Source organism: Eptatretus burgeri, chromosome 16 (genome assembly GCF_056783735.1).
Source record: "Eptatretus burgeri isolate ZD-2024b chromosome 16, Ebu_testis_v1, whole genome shotgun sequence".
NCBI classification, from domain to species: domain Eukaryota; kingdom Metazoa; phylum Chordata; class Myxini; order Myxiniformes; family Myxinidae; genus Eptatretus; species Eptatretus burgeri.
This window is the reverse complement of record NC_140976.1, coordinates 66,782,083-66,801,226: the sequence shown is the minus strand read 5'-3', so window position 1 is coordinate 66,801,226 and position 19,144 is coordinate 66,782,083. Positions and strand designations below refer to the sequence as shown.

Sequence of the window (19,144 nt, the reverse complement as noted above, 5' to 3'; positions counted from 1 at the left end):
TATTAATTACTTATTTTATTTCTCATCTTGGCGATATTGTTATGGATTTGGAAACCTTGTGCACACTAGCAGCCAGAGTGCCCGTAGTTCAGTTATTTCGATAAGTATGTGTTTATAGTTGGAATCCATCCCCTTTGTCTAATGGGATTTACATGTGGGCGCTACGAGTTATTTTATAGTCAGGTTTATTACATCCTCAACTACAACTACAACTACAACTACAACGCCACTGTCCCACACTCGACCCGGTCGCCATTACGTACGTGTTCGGGACCAGGAACGTCAGGGGAGGTTTCGTCACCTCAGGGCTGGCTCCGCCTTAGCTAGATGGAGTGTTCAGCCCAACCAATGAAGGGCCGCCACGAGTCGCCTGACAAACGACCGTCCAATCAGGAGGCGAATGGCGAGGAAAAGAAACCCCTCCCACCTCAGAAGAGGGGTGTGGTCATCAGGACGAGGGCGTTCTGCAGTGATTGTGGCGATTGGCTTGGTCTCGGTTGTCGTCTGCGGCGCTTTGTGGTGGATTCTCGTGGTGGTGGTCGCTGAGCTGCCGGGGCGTGGACCGTGGACTTCGGGTCATGGGTTGGAGTCCCACTGTGGTGGTTCGGGTCGGTGTGGCCGCACGATGCGGGACAGGTACCGCAGCCCGGCTCTACCGACGAAGGACCCATTGAGGTCCATTTTCGTGTGTGTGTGTGTGTGTGTGTGTGTGTGTGTGTGTGTGTGTGTGTGTGTGTGTGTGTGTGTGTGTGTGTGTGTGTGTGTGTGTGTGTGTCCGTCCGTCCGTCCGTCCGTGGGCCCCGTCTGTAAGTCGAATCGTATAAGTGTTTTCCTTTCCTTGTAAATTACATTTTCTTTTTTCGTGATAACTCTGCTCTGTGTCTCCCCTCTCCGATCATTGTAAAATCAAACCCCTGTTAAATGTACCAGCTCGTTTTCTGTGCTTTCCTCCATTGGCCTTGCATGGTGCGTATTGCGCATTAGTAAGGCCGTTCGTGCCGTAAATTGTTCATTTGGTCCGGCGCGGCTTTGGTAACTTCCGCTCGGTTACGCCGGATCCGAGTCGGTGATAGCGACTCGATTCGGACAAAGTCGGCCGAGGGTGTGGTTTCCCCGGTAGTTGAACGGCCTTAGTACTAAGGTAAATTGGAATTAGACAAGTGGACCCTACCTCATGCCGTCAAAATATTGGTGACCATGGTCCTCTAAGTGACCCATGAACTCTCGGACTTATCCGAGAGTCATCTATCTATAATTCCAGCAGTGTGTGTGTGTGTGTGTGTGTGTGTGTGTGTGTGTGTGTGTGTGTGTGTGTGTGTGTGTGTGTGTGTGTGTGTGTGTGTGTGTGTGTGTGTGTGTGTGTGTGTGTGTGTGTGTGTGTGTGTGTGTGTGTGTGTGTGTGTGTGTGTCCGCTGTTTCTCGACAACCACTGGTCCCATCTAATTGAAACTTGCCAGATATATTGCTGGGGCCCTGAGGATGTGCCTTTTCAAAGTTTGATATTAATCGGACAAGTGCCTCCCAAGTTATGGCCATTTATTTACCAACCAATGACAAGACACGTTGTTGTGTGGGAGTGGCCGATGGGGGAAGGGAACCTCAGCCGCGTTCCCCATTATGGGTGACAACGTACGGACTTCCGGATAATGATGACTTCGTGTATTCTAATAATTTCTCGATTTCTTGTGTGCATTTATAGATAAACACAATGCCCCAAGTTATGATCGTTTTCATATTAGACGGTGCATACATTTCTGTAACATCAGAGTGAGCTCGTGTGCTCCGAACCAGGAAGTAAAAAAAAAATTTCTCTTCTATTCTCTTTATGTTTTTCCTTGCGACGACATTGCGAAAAGGCAAAATACATTGGCGCTAATTGAATAATTGGCCATTAAGACTAAATTGCGAATAATCGTAACTGCGATATGCGAACTTCCGGGCCACGCACGTACGGGCACGCGAGAGCGAAGAAACGGCCTGTGTGGTTGTTGTTTGTTGCTCGCGGTTTGAATATATATTTTTTTATTATTTTTTTTTTACGGGCATGTACTAGTGACCTAAATTCCGGGTGCTCGGTGGGAGACGACTCCACTGCTCCACCTAGTGGTCGTTTATCGCCACCGAACCCTGGCCCACAACAATATTTCAGGCACATTTTGAGCTTGGAAGTTCATATTTAGACACGACAGTGACAAAGTGATTTGGTTATAAAGAGCATTTTTGATTTATTAATTAATCAATTAATCGATTAATTATTTTCTTTCTTGGTTGTCTGGGCTATAGCTCAGCCATCCTTTGAGCTGGGATGCTGAAATTTAGGGGGAAAAGTGAAGATGTGCTTTGGGAAAAATGATGTTTTTAATTTTTGGATTAATCAATTAATTGATTGATTGCTCTTATTATCGATTTTTTTATTTATTTATTTTATCTCTCATCTGGGCAATACCTCAGGCACTTTTTGAGTTTGGAAGCTGATATTTGGACACACAGTGAACGAGTGATTTGGCTCTAAAGGGTATTTTTCTTTTCATTGATTAATCAATTAATTGATTAATTATCTTCTTTCTTGTTTTTCTGGGTGTTATCTTAGCCATCCTTGGAGCTAGCAAGCTGAAACTTAGGGACAAAAGTGAAGAAGTGGTTTGGTGAAAAAGTATTTTTTAATATTTTTTTTGTTTCATTAATTGATTGATTACTCAATTATTATCGATTTTTATTTATTTATTTATTTTATTTCTCATCTGGGCAATACCTCAGGCACTTTTTGAGTTCGGAAGCTGATATTTGGACAGTGAACGAGTGATTTGGCTATAAAGGGTATTTTTCGTTTCATTGATTAATCGATTAATTCTCTTCTTTCTTGTTTTTCTGGGTGTTATCTTAGCCATCCTTTGAGCTAGGAAGCTGAAACTTAGGGAAAAAAGTGAAGAAGTGGTTTGGTGAAAAAGTATTTTTTATATATTTTTTGTTTCATCAATTAATTGATTGATTACTTAATTATTATCGATTTATTACTTACTTTATTTTATTTCTCATCCTGGCAATATCCCAGGCACTTTTTGAGTTAGGAAGCTGATATTTGGATATTTGGAGACGACCAAGTGGTTTGGCTATTGAGGGTGCTTTTGATTTATTGATTAATCAATTAATTATTTAATTTTTCGATTAATTGCTTAATTTTCAGAAAGTTACAGATTTGGATGAAACGGTGGTGGTTTAGGAATGCTCTGAGGCAATTGATTAAGAAATTAATTCTTTTACGATTATTATTTATTTATTTTAATTCTGCAATTAATCAATCAATTATTGTACACTGCTCCCTCCCAGTTCCGACTCCACATGCTGCAAGGCAGCATCGCCGAGTGCCAAAGGTGCCCCGGCGATGTCGCGCACTGGAGGATTGTTATTTATTTATTTATTTGGTATGGGACGGTGTAATTTGAATGTACCACTACTTGTTTACACTTTCGTTTTGACATTGTAAAGAGGTCTTTAAGAAAATCGAACAAGTGTGTACAGTACAGACTCAGAAAAGGCACTGCATCATGGACTGAACATGCCACTGAACTCTCTCTCTCTCTCTCTCTCTCTCTCTCTCTCTCTCTCTCTCTCTCTCTCTCTCTCTCTCTCTCTCTCTCTCTCTCTCTCTCTCTCTCTCTCTCTCTCTCTCTCTCTCTCTCTCTCTCTCTCTCTCTCTCTCTCTCTCTCTCTCTCTCTCTCTCTCTCTCTCTCTCTCTCTCTCTCTCTCTCTCTCTCTCTCTCTCTCTCTCTCTCTCTCTCTCTCTCTCTCTCTCTCTCTCTCTCTCTCTCTCTCTCTCTCTCTCTCTCTCTCTCTCTCTCTCTCTCTCTCTCTCTCTCTCTCTCTCTCTCTCTCTCTCTCTCTCTCTCTCTCTCTCTCTCTCTCTCTCTCTCTCTCTCTCTCTCTCTCTCTCTCTCTCTCTCTCTCTCTCTCTCTCTCTCTCTCTCTCTCTCTCTCTCTCTCTCTCTCTCTCTCTCTCTCTCTCTCTCTCTCTCTCTCTCTCTCTCTCTCTCTCTCTCTCTCTCTCTCTCTCTCTCTCTCTCTCTCTCTCTCTCTCTCTCTCTCTCTCTCTCTCTCTCTCTCTCTCTGTCTCTCTCTGTCTCTCTCTCTCTCTCTCTCTCCAGGAAGAGGACGCATGAGTGTCGATGTTCGAACACGTCCATTACACCATGACAGAGTAGTACAGAATTGCATCAAACTATCCTTCTCCAAACATTACATAACTACATTTTATCACAATATGAAAAAGTACAAAAATGGTTTAACCATTTTAATAAGGTAAAAAAAGCATCCCAAATCTTAAAATTTATCCCTTTGAAAATGCAAAAGCAATCCTGGACATTTTTGGATTTTTAAGAAAACACCTGGCCAGATGTAGATTTAAGGACTGAAAAGGAGGACATGTCCAGTGAAAACTGGATGGATGGAAACCCTACTAGAAGACATTATGAGTATGGATTGGGGGTGACCTGAGGTAGTGGTGAACAGCTGTCTTGAAGCCCTGGAGGGAAGATATGGGACTGAACTGACTGAGGAAGTTGGTTTGACAGGAGGGAGAAAAGTGGATCAAATCAGTGGAGGTGAGCAGTGAGCCTAGATTTTGGGAGTTTAACAAAAAGAGAGTTATTGGCAGACTGTGTGTGCCCCAAAGAAACCTGGGGGAGACAGCGTAAAGAGAGGGCAGAGGATTCAAGGCCAAAAATGAGGGAGTGGAACACAGAGAGGCCACCAACCTGCTTGTGATGTGAGAGAAACAGGCCTGCGACGCTCAGCTTCATCGCAGGAGATCTGAATGATTTTGAGAGCCTCACTTTCCATGGCATCAAGGGAAAGCGGTGAGTCAGGGGTGCCAGCTCAAAGGGAAAAGCAATATTCCATCAAACTGTAAATGAAAGCCTTGTATGATTATCAAAAGTTCAGATTGGCCAAAGAAAGACCTTTCACGATGGAGAATGCCCAGTTAGCAGTTGGCTCTGGAAGCCATCTTGGAAATATGGTGGATCCAAGAAAGATCATAGCTGATGGTGAGGCCCAAGCATTTACCACTTTTGGATTTTCCACTCAAATCAAAATGCTGAAAAAAAATTAACATGACTTTATTTATTTATATTCTGATAAGTGAAGGATTGCTTAAATGAAATCCATGGCGATTCATGAGATCATCCTTAGGGTGCAGTAATTTGGTCTGCACTGAGTATTTAAAGCTTTAAAAGCATGCTTTTGATCCACAAGCCATGGCTCCTCATCTGTCTGTGGAACTGAACTCTGCAAAAAACATCATTTTGTTCACTTTCCACGTGTGTGTGGCAGTGATGGCAACATCTCTCAACCTGCTGATCATTCTTGCATTTCTGAAGTCAAATCAAATTCTCAAGAAATGTCGTTTCCTTTACCTTTTCCACATTTGTCTGAGCAGCTTCTTCAACGGAGCAATCTGGTTTTATGTCGGACTCTTTGATGTAAAGGATGGAGGACAAAGAAGAGATACATATTTCATCTACCCCTCTCTAACCGCAGTGTCGTATCTGTTGGTCATGTCCAGCCAGGTTGATCGTTTTTATGCTTTGGAATATCCCTTTCACTATTTCCAAAAAATCACTTTAACTAAAACAAAGATTGTCATTTATTTATGTTGGGCTTGGCCATTTATTAATGCTATTTTAGTGAATGTCTTACCAAATGATCAAGGATTTGTCTACCAACTGATAATGACCATAATTTTCATGATTGTGATATATCCTTTAATGGTTGGTTTGAATATCAAATTGTTTATGATTGCAAATCAGCAAATTCAAAAGAACACAAGATCTATCAAGAACAGATTGACTTCAAACCATCCTGTACATCTCACCATATTTGTAGTCCTGTCGTATATCATGTTGTGGTTTCCGACTCTGTTCGAGTTCTGTAAATGTGTTCTCGTTCGATCTTGCATTGCTTTCAAAAACCAGGGAAATAATTACTTTTCCATCCTGAGAGTTCTGACGACCATCAGTGTTCCTGCCGTTTCCATCGCTACCAGTCGGATAATTAAAGATTCAATATTAAAGATATGTCCTGGAAAAAGCCGTGATAACAGGTGAGTTTTGTTATCTTGTTCTTATGTTATGTCTGTCGGGGACAGACAGAACATAAGTTATGTTTCATATTTTCACCCCTGTCTGCCTCTGAGTAGGATATCTCAAAAAGCTTTTGACGGATTCGGACGAAATTTGGTTGACAGGTTTGGGTCATGAAAAGGGCACATCGATTTGATTTTGGTGAAGATCCGAATCCGGATACAGATTCGAGAGGTTTTTTTTCTTCAAATTTTGAGTGATTTTTTTTTTTCACCATTAGGAGATCGTGCCAAAAATTATATGTTGCATGATATTTCAAAACCTTGTCGACAAGTTATGACAAAACTTGGTGGATGAGTTGGGTAAGTGACAAGAATAAGCCGATTCGATTTTGGTTCAGGTTCAGATGCCGATCTGGCCTATCGGTGGGATATAAAACATAAACTGTTCAGCCGGGCTGGCGGAGGTTTGCACTCTCATGAGTGCACTTGTACTTTTGAGTTTTGCTTTTATCATCATATATATGTAAATGTGTTTGCAATTTTATTATTGTCCTTTTGTGTGCACTTGTAAATAGTGATGTTTTTATTTTTGGGGGGCATTTCCCTCGAACAATGTCAATGCACAAAGCAGGCAGCCTTTATTTGTAAATGTACAGGCATTTTTCGACATTTCATATATCTTTTGCAACAATAACAATTTTAATTCGAAACCCAAATGCTGGATTGGATTTTGCCAATATTCCTCCTCAAATTAATTTTAATGCAATCATTTTTTTTTTTGAAATCACCATGTTTGAAAATTTGTGGTTAAGATTTTAACTACACCCTCTGAAAATATTTTAATGAGCGGAAAATTATTAAACGAGATTCTGTGTTGTTTGGAATAATGTTTTTATCTCTAGCCTTGTAATGAGTTGTTGATTGTCCAGAACATGTGTTTGAATCTGTGTCGTTTGGCAGAATATCATGTGAAGATGAACAGAGTCATACCAAAGAATAAAAATGCTGCTTCATTGCTGGATGCTCTTCATTTAAAAAAAGAGTGAGCATGGACAAATAATCATAGGTTGGCAACCCTTACACAGGCTTAATGGACCTCATGGTCTCCTCTTGTGTGGAAGTTCCTTGTGAGGTAACCCATATTATTATTATTTTATTATATTTTTATCATTATTGTTATTATTTTCTGGAGGTTCCATAATTTGAATTTTCAGCTTCATGTCTGTACTTATTTCAATAAGGTTTTGTTGAATAGTGTTTTTTGTTTTTAAAAGCTTGGCTTTCCAAATGCAGACCTAATTTGCACAAAGTAAGTTACTGTATTATTCTCTTGGAAAAACAGCAAAGCCACAAAAATTACATAACTGTGAAATTTAATGTTTAAAATAATCCTCCATACACCCCTCCTCCCCCCATTCCCTCCATTCCCCCCACCCCCTATCCTAGTTTTAAAATGTTTTGTATTTGAACACAAACATGTTCAGTTTGACATTTATGGCCATTACTTTCTCGCAATATTTGCAGCCTCTCACATCACTGGGGATTAATTATAATTATTGGCTCTCATCATCCAAATCATTTATTTACTTTATGAAATTAATGAATAAATATTTTCATCCTGAACTTTACATGTTGTTGCTTGCTGGAGTATAATGTAACTATGAACAATTATTTATTAATGATAAAACGTTGATGCAAAGTGAAGAATCGATATTTCTAAACTGACTTTTTCATTAAAGGTAAAGAAAAATGAACTCAAATAAGGATTCTTTTTGAGAACATTTTACTTTATGGATCTTTGGTGATCACGTGTCATGCTTTTGGAGGGTAGATTATTCAAAAAGCTTGTTTAATACTTGGACATAAATAAAACCAATCTAAACTAGAAGGGCACTCGGTAGAGTGCATACCTCCACCACGTAATGCCTGATCAACGAGAACATATCAGGCCCAATACATTTTTGAAAATCATGCTATGTATTGTTTTTGGCCCTATCTCTCAATGGTGAAGAATCACTTAAAAATTAAATAACTCGTATCCAGATCCAGATTCGGATCTTCACCAACATCGAATCAATTCGCCCTTCACACACTTCCAACCTGTCCACCAAGTTTCGTCCGAATCCGTCCACAACTTTTTGATATATCGTGCTACAAATCTGTTTAGCACTTTCTCTCATTGGTGAAGAATCATTTAAAAAATTATAGGAACCGGATCCGGATCTGGATATTCACGAAAATCGAATCAGTTCATCCTTGTCACACACCCAACATGTCCACGAGATACCCTGCACACAAACAAAACAAATGAAATTGCTCGTTGAGCAAGGAATTGCCAGAATAACTTTGTCATATCTCCATGATTTCTGAAAAAACAAAAACCTGGAAATCAATTTGGTTCTTACAAGTCGATAGTGCTACTGTTTAATGAGTTATAGCACTTAGTTTGGTCACGATCATAACTTGGAAGTCAATCGGACTTGAAATGGCGTTTTTATCGCAATTTGAAAGTTTTGACCCGACCCCCCTCCCTCCCCGGCATTCGACCCCCAACCGCTAAGAAGGGTGTTGGTGTGACATCCCAATGAGACATATGGTTGGATGCAATATTGGAAGATGCACATTTTGGATTTGTTTTGTAGTCGATACTACCATTATAGCAGACGTCATTGTGAAAATAAGAATTTCGGTTTTTCGGTGACCTTGACTTTAACCTTTGACCTACATTCACCAAAAACGACAAGTGTCTAAGTTGGACCATCGCCGACTTCTGTACCCAGTTTGGTCATGATAGCAAAAACGGTGTGGCTGCTACAGGGTAAACAAACACACAGACACAGAATGACACACACAACCGACCAACATAATTGCCAAAATCCGAAGGATTCCGGCAATTAACAAACAGACAGAAAGAGGTGAAAACATCACCTCCTTCACCTTCGGTGGTGGAAATAAATATCATCATGTTATCCATACACGTTGATGTTCCGTCCATCAAAGTATAATATTGTTTTTTTTATGAAAGAATTTCATATTTCTAATTTGTGAGCATTATTCTGTCAAAGTTGTTTATTATTATTTTTAATAATAATTTTTAATATTCTTCCACTTATTGTGGTGGCTTGATTTCATGCTTTCAACTGACTATGAACAACGGTGCATCGCCGCTGTGACTGCGCACCGATGCAATGCCCCGGTTACCAGTTAACTGGTACTCATTTCGCTGACCTTGGAAGGATAACAGGATGAGTCAACCCCACCTGGTGGTAATTGTGGAAGTAAAAATAATTTTATTCACTTATTCTCAATTATATTCACTTGTTTCTGATACTATTTAATTTGAACAATTTAAAATAAGGTCTTACTTTTGTCCTGGAGTCAAGTGACTGTCAGTAAATCCTCCCCCTCCCCGACAGCCTTTTGACCTCCACAGTGATATTGATGAATATACAAGTAAAGTAGAATTGTATCTTACTAAATATTATGTGCTTTTATCTTACTGAAATGCATATTAGCCAATATAAGTCTCTCCAATGTTTAAATGGATCTGCACAGCTGCTGAAGAGAAAGACGCCTTGCTGCCGGCTCCTGAGAACAGGCGCCCCATTGTCTAGGGGAAACTAAATACAGTAACTCCAGAAGGCTACTGGACAGATGCCTTGTTGTCTGAGGGAAACTAAATAACTCTGTTGGCTTCTGTTGATAGGATCCTTGCTCGCTGCATTAAAACAGGCTAGGTGCTTTGAGAATCTCATTATTATAGTGAAAATGGAATGCATGTTCAAAGTACTGAGCACATGTTTCCCTCCACCCTCTCTCTCTCCCTCCCATCATAAACTTATCACCCTTTCCTCAAGGCCAACCGGATATTGACCCAGCAACTGTTTCACGTGTGTCTTTCTTCCCCTCCGACCCAAAGTGGCCATGCGCTGCAGTTCTTGGTTCTCTTGCACAGTTCTTGTGCCTGTCAGCCCTCCCCATAATTGATTCTTACCAGATGTCCCACCCTTCCCTGTCTTTCCTGTCAAAGTAATACTTTGAACATAAAGGGCATTGGTGTGTGCATTTTGAGCATAAAGAGGGTCGTGTGTGATATTGTTTGTGTCTTGTTTTTCCCTCTTTCTCCATGAGCATGTTTGTTACTAAATGGTTTCAGACTCTGACAGAGAAGAACTGAATTAATCCACATAATTCAACAGCCTACAGGGCTCGAACTCAAGACCCAAAGATCCCAAGCCAGCCACCATAACCACTCTGCCAACACCAGGCTTAATTATTATTCGTATAATAATTACTATCGTTTTTGTTATTACATCGTGGCTTACATGTTGTATCAAAAGTTTAACTTGTGGGGAACTAATTAAACAGTTTAAAATAACAAAAAACAATGACACCTTCAATATGTCGTTTCCTATAATTATGGGAAATCGCGTCCTCTGCACCATATCTCTTTATCCAGCTTTCGACTATCGAACTCACGTCTCTCAACATGGACTATCCAACCTACTTATCTCAAGATCGACCATTCAGCTCACCCATAAAAAGATCGACTATCCAGCCCACCCATTTCAAGATGGACTATCCAACTCACCCACCTGAACATTGATTATTATCCAACTCACCTATCTCAAGATCAACTATCCATCCCATCCATCTCAAGATTGACGATGCAACCCACCTCTAAAAAGATCGACTATCCAACTCACCAACCTGAACATTGACGATCCAATCCACCTCTAAAAAGATCAACTATCCAACTCACCTACCTCAACATTGATGATCCAGCCCACCAATCTCCAAGATTGACTATCCAGCCCACCCATCTCAAGATTGATGTTCAGTTCACCCCTACAACGATCGACTATCCAACTCACGGAATGCAACATTGACTATCTAAGCTACCCATCTCAAGATCGACTCTCCAGGCCACCCATCTTAAGATCGACTATCAAGCCCACCTATCTCAAGATGGACAATCCAGCCCACCTATCTCAAGATGGACAATCCAGCCCACCCATCTCAAGATGGACAATCCAGCCCACCCATCTCAAGATCAACTGTCCAGCCAACCCATCTCAAGATCTACTGTCCAACCTAGCCATCTCAAGATCGACTCTCCAGTCCACCCATCTCAAGATCGACTATCCAGTCCACCCATCTCAAAATAGACTATCCGGCCCACCCATCTCAAGATAGACTATCCAGCTCACCCATCTCAAGATCGACTGTCCAGTCCACCCATCTCAAGATCGACTATCCAGGCCACCCATTTCTAGTTCGACTATCCAACCCACTCATCTCAAGATTGATGATCCAACCCACCCCTACAAAGATTGACTATGCAACTCACCTACCTCAACATTGACTATCTAAGCTACCCATCTCAAGATCGACTCTCCAGGCCACCCATCTCAAGATCGACTCTCCAGGCCACCCATCTCAAGATCGACTATCCAGCCCACCCATCTCAAGATCGACTATCCAGCCCACCCATCTCAAGATAGACTATCCAGTCCACCCATCTCAAGATAGACTATCCAGTCCACCCATCTCAAGATAGACTATCCAACCCACCCATCTCAAGATAGACTATCCAACCCACTCATCTCCAGATTGATGATCCAATCCACCCCTACAAAGATTGACTATCCAACTCGCCTACCTCAACATTGACTCTCCAGGCCACCCATCTGAAGATCGACTATCCAGCCCACCCATCTCAAGATCGACTATCCAGCCCAACCATCTCAAGATCGACTATCCAGTCCACCCAACAAAAGATAGACGATTCAGTCCACCCTACTCAAGATCGACTATCCAGCCCACCAATCTCAACATGGACTATCCAGCCCACCCATCTCAAGATCGACTGTCCAACCCACCCTTCTCAAGATCGACTATCCAGTCCACCCATCTCAAGATAGACTATCCAGCCCACCCATCTCAAGATCGACTGTCCAGCCCACCAACCTCAAGATCGACTATCTTGCCCACCCATCTTAAGATCGACGAACCAGCCCACCCATCTCAAGATGGACTATCCAGTCTACCCAACAAAAGATAGACCATCCAGTCCACCCAACAAAAGATAGACTATCCAGTCCACCCATCTCAAGATCGACTATCCAGCCCACCCATCTCAAGATGGACCGTCCAGCCCACCCATCTCAAGATGGACCGTCCAGCCCACCCATCTCAAGATGGACCGTCCGGCCCACCCATCTCAAGATGGACCGTCCGGCCCACCCATCTCAAGATGGACCGTCCGGCCCACCCATCTCAAGGTGGACCGTCCGGCCCACCCATCTCAAGGTGGACCGTCCGGCCCACCCATCTCAAGGTGGACCGTCCGGCCCACCCATCTCAAGATGGACCGTCCGGCCCACCCATCTCAAGATGGACCGTCCGGCCCACCCATCTCAAGATGGACCGTCCGGCCCACCCATCTCAAGATGGACCGTCCGGCCCACCCATCTCAAGATGGACCGTCCGGCCCACCCATCACAAGATGGACCGTCCGGTCCACCCATCTCAAGATATGCCATCCAACCTCCCCATCTTAAGATCGACTATCCAGCCCACGTCTACAGAGATCGAATATCCAATTCATGAACCTCAATCAACATTGACTCTCCATCCAGCCCACCTATCTACTTCTGCCGTCTGCTCTTAGAAGTTCATTCCACCTTACATCTTTGTCTTAACATAAGTCTTGACCTCTTCTTGGCATAGTACATTTTTTAAACTGTGTTTCAAAGCTTCCCACAGATTAGGTATCCTCTGTCATGCCAAGTTCTTCCTTGGAGGATTGGACGGATGGTGTGCTGCAAGTCGCAGAATGTGAGAAATTTGTTGATATGGGTTGGTTACGGTTGTGGAGTGAGGTTGCTGATGATATTGGAAGTGGTGATGGTGCAGTGTGAGCAGGCAGTGGTGATAGTGCAGCAGGGGCAGGCAATGGTGATGGTGCAGCGGGGGCAGGAAGTGGTAACGGTGCAGCGGGGGAAGGAAGTGGTGATGGTGCAGTGGGAGCAGGTGGTGGAGAAGGTGCAGCGGGGGAAGGCAATGGTGATGGTAGAGCGGGGGCATGAAGTTGTAACAGTGCAGCGGGAGCAGGCAATGGTGATGGTGCAGCAGGTACAGGCCGTGGTCAAAGTGGAGTGGGTGGTGCAGCGGTTGTTGGCAGTGGTGGTGCAGCGGGTGTTGACAGTGGTGAAGGTGCAGCAATAGAGATTGGTAGAAATGAGGTATGGGAGACAGTTTTTGTGGGTGATGAGACAATTAAATATGTTAATTCTTCATTCTGCAGGAAGGATTGTAGACATAGAATTCTGTTTAGTTTTGAGGGAGCGGGAGTTAGTGACATTGAGGGAAGGTTAACCGACATTGTCTCGGGTCGTGGCAAGAAGAAGTTGGTTGTGGTGCACCGAGAGGCAAATTATTTTACGAATGTTTACTCAGAGGTTTTGAAAAATAGATACAGGATCTTGGGTAAGCAGCTCTAAGCAAAGGGTCGTGAAGTCATGTTTTCTGGGATTCTCCCAAGATTAGGAAACGAGAGAGAAATTATGAGCAGAACGATAGACTTCAACCAATGGCTGGAAGAATGGAATTGGGAGGAAGGTTTTACATTTAAAAAGCAGTGGGAATCATTTATGGGACAAAGGGAGTGTTTCCAGAATGATGGCCGTATATTAAATTGAAAGGGGGCAGCAAGGTGTGTAATGGGAATTGAGGAAACAATTCAGGCTTTCTTAGGTCAGTGGAGGATGGAGAAGGTGGTAAGGAAGGAATGGATGATTTAATTGTGATGAGTAAGGCCAGGCAGGAAAATATAATTTCAGGAAGGGAAACGTGAAACATTCCATACCAATGCCGGAAGTTTAAATAATAAGATGGAAGAGCTTGAAGGCAAATTGGATAGCGAGGAGTATGATATAGTTGCAGCAAGTGAGACATGGTTTAAAGAAGAGAGTAACTGGAGAACAGGATTGGAAGGCTACAAGATGTATCGATGTGATGGGAATGAGAGAATAGGAAGAGGAGTCGCTATCTGGGTAAAGGACAGCATTGTTTCAAGAGAAAGGGTGACATTAAGGAAGGAATATATGTTGAGGATACTGTGTGGGTAGAGATTTGAGATTGTAAAAACAGGGAGATACTGGTAGGATGCGTTTATAGGGTTCTGGGTGTGATGGAAGAGGAGGAAGGAGTACATGAACAATTCAAAATGGCCTGTGGTGAGGGAAGAGTATCGATTTTTGGGGATTTTAACTTGCCAGGGATAGATTGGGTCCATGACCAAGAAAAAAGCAAAGCAGAGGAGGATTTCCTGTATTTCGTCCTGGATTGCTATTTAACCCAGTTTGCATATAAGCCCACCAGGGGGGAGTGCAGTGTTCGGTCTCTTTTAAATGATGATCCCAACATGGTGGAGGAAGGGGAGCATTTTGGAGCAAGTGAGCAGAACATTGTGTGTGCAAAGATTCTGTTAAGGGTTAGAGTTCAGGTTGGTAGGGTAAAGCTATTAGATTTCAGGAAGGCAAACCTTGGGGGAATGAGGAGAGAGTTGGGTGATGTAGATTGGGAGACTCGAACAACAGGACAATCAGCATCAGAGAAATGGGAAACATTCCAGGAGCAAATGTGTAGAGTGCAGAGTAAGTACATTCCAATGAGGTGTAAAACTCGTAGTAGAAAGAGACCATGGTGGTTGAGTAGTGAGATAAGGAATGCTATTAAGGAGAAGCAGAAGGTATTTATGAGGACCGAGCAGGGAAACCTGGTGTTGCCGGGCAACTTCAGATCCCTCCTTGGCAGATGATTGGCAGATGCAATTTAACCTGAGCAAGTGTAAGATGCTGGGGATTGGAAAGAACAATGAAAATAGCGATAATATGACACAAGGGGTAATTTTGGAGAGTGTCACACAGGAAAATGATCTGGGGGTGGTGATGGATATGAAAGGTAAGCAGGCAGCACAATGCCAGGCAGCTATAGGTAAAGCAAATAGGGTTTTAGTTTGTATTATTTCCTGTTTTACCAATGCCCTTCAAAATTTAACCATTTCATGACATTCCCTCATAGTTAGCTGCTTTCTCCAATAAAAAGTGAAGTTTCCTTTAGCCACTTCTCATCGGTAAGTCTATCTAACCCTGAAATTGATGTGGTATTGGAACACAGGGCCTCTTGAATGGCAGCTTCGTCCTTCCTCAAAAACATGCCATCATTGAACTTCCTGCACTTACTCCATCCACACATCCCTGCCCGTATCGGTTCGACCCTCACAACCATGCCCACATTCTCTCCACCCTCACATCCGTGCAAGCGCTCGCTCCACCTTCATATACCTATTTGCCCTGGCTGCACCCTAAATTAGAGCCTGCACTTGCTCTATCCTCTCATCACCCTCGCATCCCAACTTGCACTCATTATATCCCACGCCACCCTCCATTCACTCCTCCCTCACACCCCAGTCTGAACTCGGTCCTCCTCTACACCCTGCCATCCACTTGCACCATGCTCACACCCTTGCATGCATTTGCTCCACCAACACTTCCTCCTTGTACTCACTCAAACCTCACACAACTGTCTGCACTCGCTCCACCCTCAAATCCCAGCATGCACCTGCCCGGCACTTGCATCACCCGCACATATCAACCTGCACTCACTCCACCTCATACCCTGGGTTTCAATCACTCCATCCACACATCCCATCCTCCACAAGCTCTACCCTCACATCACCCTCACATCACAGGAGGGAAGCAGAGTATTTTGGGAGAAGGATGCTGAAGATGGAGCCGCCAGGCAGGAGGAGAAGAGGAAGGCCAAAGAAGAGGTTCATGTATGCGGTGAGGGCGGACATGCGGGTGGTTGGAGTGTCAATGGAAGATGTGGAGGATAGAGCAAAATGGAAACGGTTGATCAGATGTGGCGACCCCTAACGGTAGCAGCCGAAAGAAGAAGAAAAAGTTAATACAGTCTAATTACGCATTTGAAGGGAACTAGTCTTGCAGTGTATCTATTGCAATCAGTTTCGTGCATCATCAGGCACACACCAATTTATACTGTTCCAGACACCGTTTCTATCCAGGATTGACTCCTTAAACACCTGCGATTATCCATCTGATGACTCGTTCTTTCCCATCTTCACTGGAATGCTGAACTATGTGTGTATTGGTGCTTTGTAATCCTTATCACATCCTTGGAAAACAGGATACTGCAAGAGCAGTTTTCCACTCGTCAAAATGTGGAAAAAAAATTGACACTTGTTTATCACTTGGATGACTGATTAAAGGCTTTAATGGAGCCCATTGGGCTTCATTCGATTTTTTTTTTTTCATGCAGTCAAGGCTCGTGGAGGTGCAGATATCAGCCTCAGAGTGCAACAATTTTTCAGGATACACTAATTAGATCAACCCCAGATGCACTTATTTGTAGTTTAATGAGTATTTAAAGCTTAAAAAGCATCCTAAAGATCCACAAGTCATGGCTCCTCCTCTGTCTGTGGAACTGAACTCTGCTAAGAACATCATTTTGTTCATTTTCCACATGTGTGTGGCAGTGACAGCAACGTCCCTCAACCTGTTCATCCTTCTTGCATTTCTGAAGTCAAATCACATTCTCAAGCAAAGTCGTTTCCTTTACCTTTTCCACATTTGTCTGAGCAGCTTCTTCAACGGAGCAATGTGGTTTTATGTCGGACTCTTTGATGTAAAGGATGGAGCGCAGAGAAGAGATACGTATTTCATCTACCCCTCTCAAACCGCAGTGTCGTATCTGTTGGTCATGGCCAGCCAGGTTGATCGTTTCTGTGCTTTGGAATATCCCTTTCACTATTTACAAAAAATCACTTTAACTAAAACAAAGATTGTCATTTATTTCTGTTGGGCTTGGCCATTTATTAATGCTATTTTAGTGAATGTCTTACCAAACAATCAAGGACTTGTCTACCTGCTGATAACAACCATAATTTTCATGCTTGTGATATATCCTTCAATGGTTGGCTTTAATATCAAATTGTTTATGATTGCAAATCAGCAAATTCAAAAGAACACAGGATCTATCAAGAATAGATTGACCTCAAAGCATCCTGTACATCTCACCATATTTGTAGTCCTGTCGTATATCGTGTTGTGGTTTCCGACTCTGTTCGAGTTCTGTAAATGTGTTCTCGTTCGATCTTGCATTGCTTTCAAAAACTCTGCAAATAATTACTTTTCCATCCTGAGAATTCTGACGAGCATCACTGTTCCTGCCATTTCTATCGCTACCAGTCGGATCATTAAAGATTCACTATTAAAGATATATCAGAGAAAAAGCCGTGATAACAGGTGAGTTTTGCCATCCTGGACTTTAACATTATTGTGCAAATCATTAAAAAAACATTTTCATGTTTTTATTGAATTATTTAATATTTGTGATGTGGACAATGCATATCACAATTTTCGGTATCACTGCATGTTGAAGTTTTGGTGTTTTATTTTATCTTCTTATATTTGTTTGTGATTTTATTTTTATTTTTCTCTGTACTTGTGAGAAGTTACGAGTTTATCGTTTTGTTACTTTGCTCGAATTACTGATCAAGGAAGCTGGCAAGCCGTTCATATGTAAAAAGTGCAGCGATGACAATTTCATTTTGAGACACCAATGCCTGATTGGGTTTCACCAATTTTCCAGGTCAAAATGATTTCAACACAATCGTGTTTTTTAATCCACAATGTTAACAAATTTATGGTTAAATTTAAATGCACCCTACGAAGCATTAAACTTACAACAATTTCATAAAAGAAGCACTGTTTTGTTCAAAATCACATTTTTTCCTGAGTCTTGTGATGAATTGCTGAAATGTGTTCAAATCTGTTGTTTGGCAGAATATCATGTGAAGATGAAGAACTTTCATGAGGATCCAGGATTTGAATTCTGATTGTCATACTCGAACTTATTTCAAAGTTAAATTTCTAACATCGACTTTTTCATGAATGGTTTTTCATTTAATTCAAGTGAGGAAATATAATTTGACATGAATGTGTCAATGGATTGGACTCCACCCATGTTAGATGTCAATCCACTGTTACATTTGATCTCATTTAAAGGTGACATGAAAAAGTAAGTCACATCAGAGAGACAGAGAGACAGAAGATATAAGTGTAAGAGAGACAACATGATTTGCTTCTTACTCGAGTTATGGTTTTAAATGGGCTTATGACCTTCGACCTGTTGACCCCAAAATTGAATAATTTCATCTTTATATTAAAGTTCTTACTTCTGCCGAGTTTGCTTGAAATTCCCAAAGTGGTTCACAAGTTACCTCTTCATGGTTGGGTTGAATCTCAAATTGTTTATTACTGCAAATCAGCAAATTCAAAAGAACACAGGATCTATCAAGAACAGATTGACTTCAAAACATCTTGTTCATCTCACCATATAATGGACAGAAGAACAGACAGCCAGACAAACAAACAAGAAAACATAATGCCTCTGACCATCAGCTGCAGAGGCTTATCAAAATAATATATAAAACTATGATAAATAAAGGAACTTTCTGTCAACTGGGAAATCAAAACAAAGACCAATTACTGCACTGCAGTCCCAAGAAGGAAACCAGACATACAATACCCATGTGCATGTACACGTACACACACACGCGCGCACACACACACACACACACACACTATATATATATATATATATATATATATATATATATATATATATATATATATATATATATATATATATATATATATATATATATATATATATACATATGGATACACACATTCCCATCTACACACAAACATTAGAAGTTATAACCTTAACTTATAAGCAATTTACTGATTTCCCAGCTGCCCGGATCATCAGTTGGACACCATTGATCATCGAGGTTTCAATCCTTTCAGCCCATAACCTCTTCAAACGGCAGATCCACAACCCCAGTCGCAGGTCCACATCATTAGATTCAATATCAATGGACCCACAACTTCAAAGTTGTGTCCAGACAGTCAACACAAAATGCAAACTTATTTATTATTACTTTTATTTAAAGTATTACTATATATGAA

General features: G+C 41.8%; 1 long non-coding RNA gene across 1 annotated transcript; it reads left to right on the top strand.

The window, feature by feature from the left end:
• The first annotated feature begins 452 nt into the window (after positions 1–452).
• LOC147011251 (uncharacterized) lies at positions 453–18,729 on the top strand. The gene is made up of 3 exons (XR_015052587.1): positions 453–636; positions 7,041–7,122; positions 17,954–18,729. It is a non-coding gene; the product is annotated as an uncharacterized LOC147011251 (long non-coding RNA).
• The last annotated feature ends 415 nt before the right edge of the window (positions 18,730–19,144 follow it).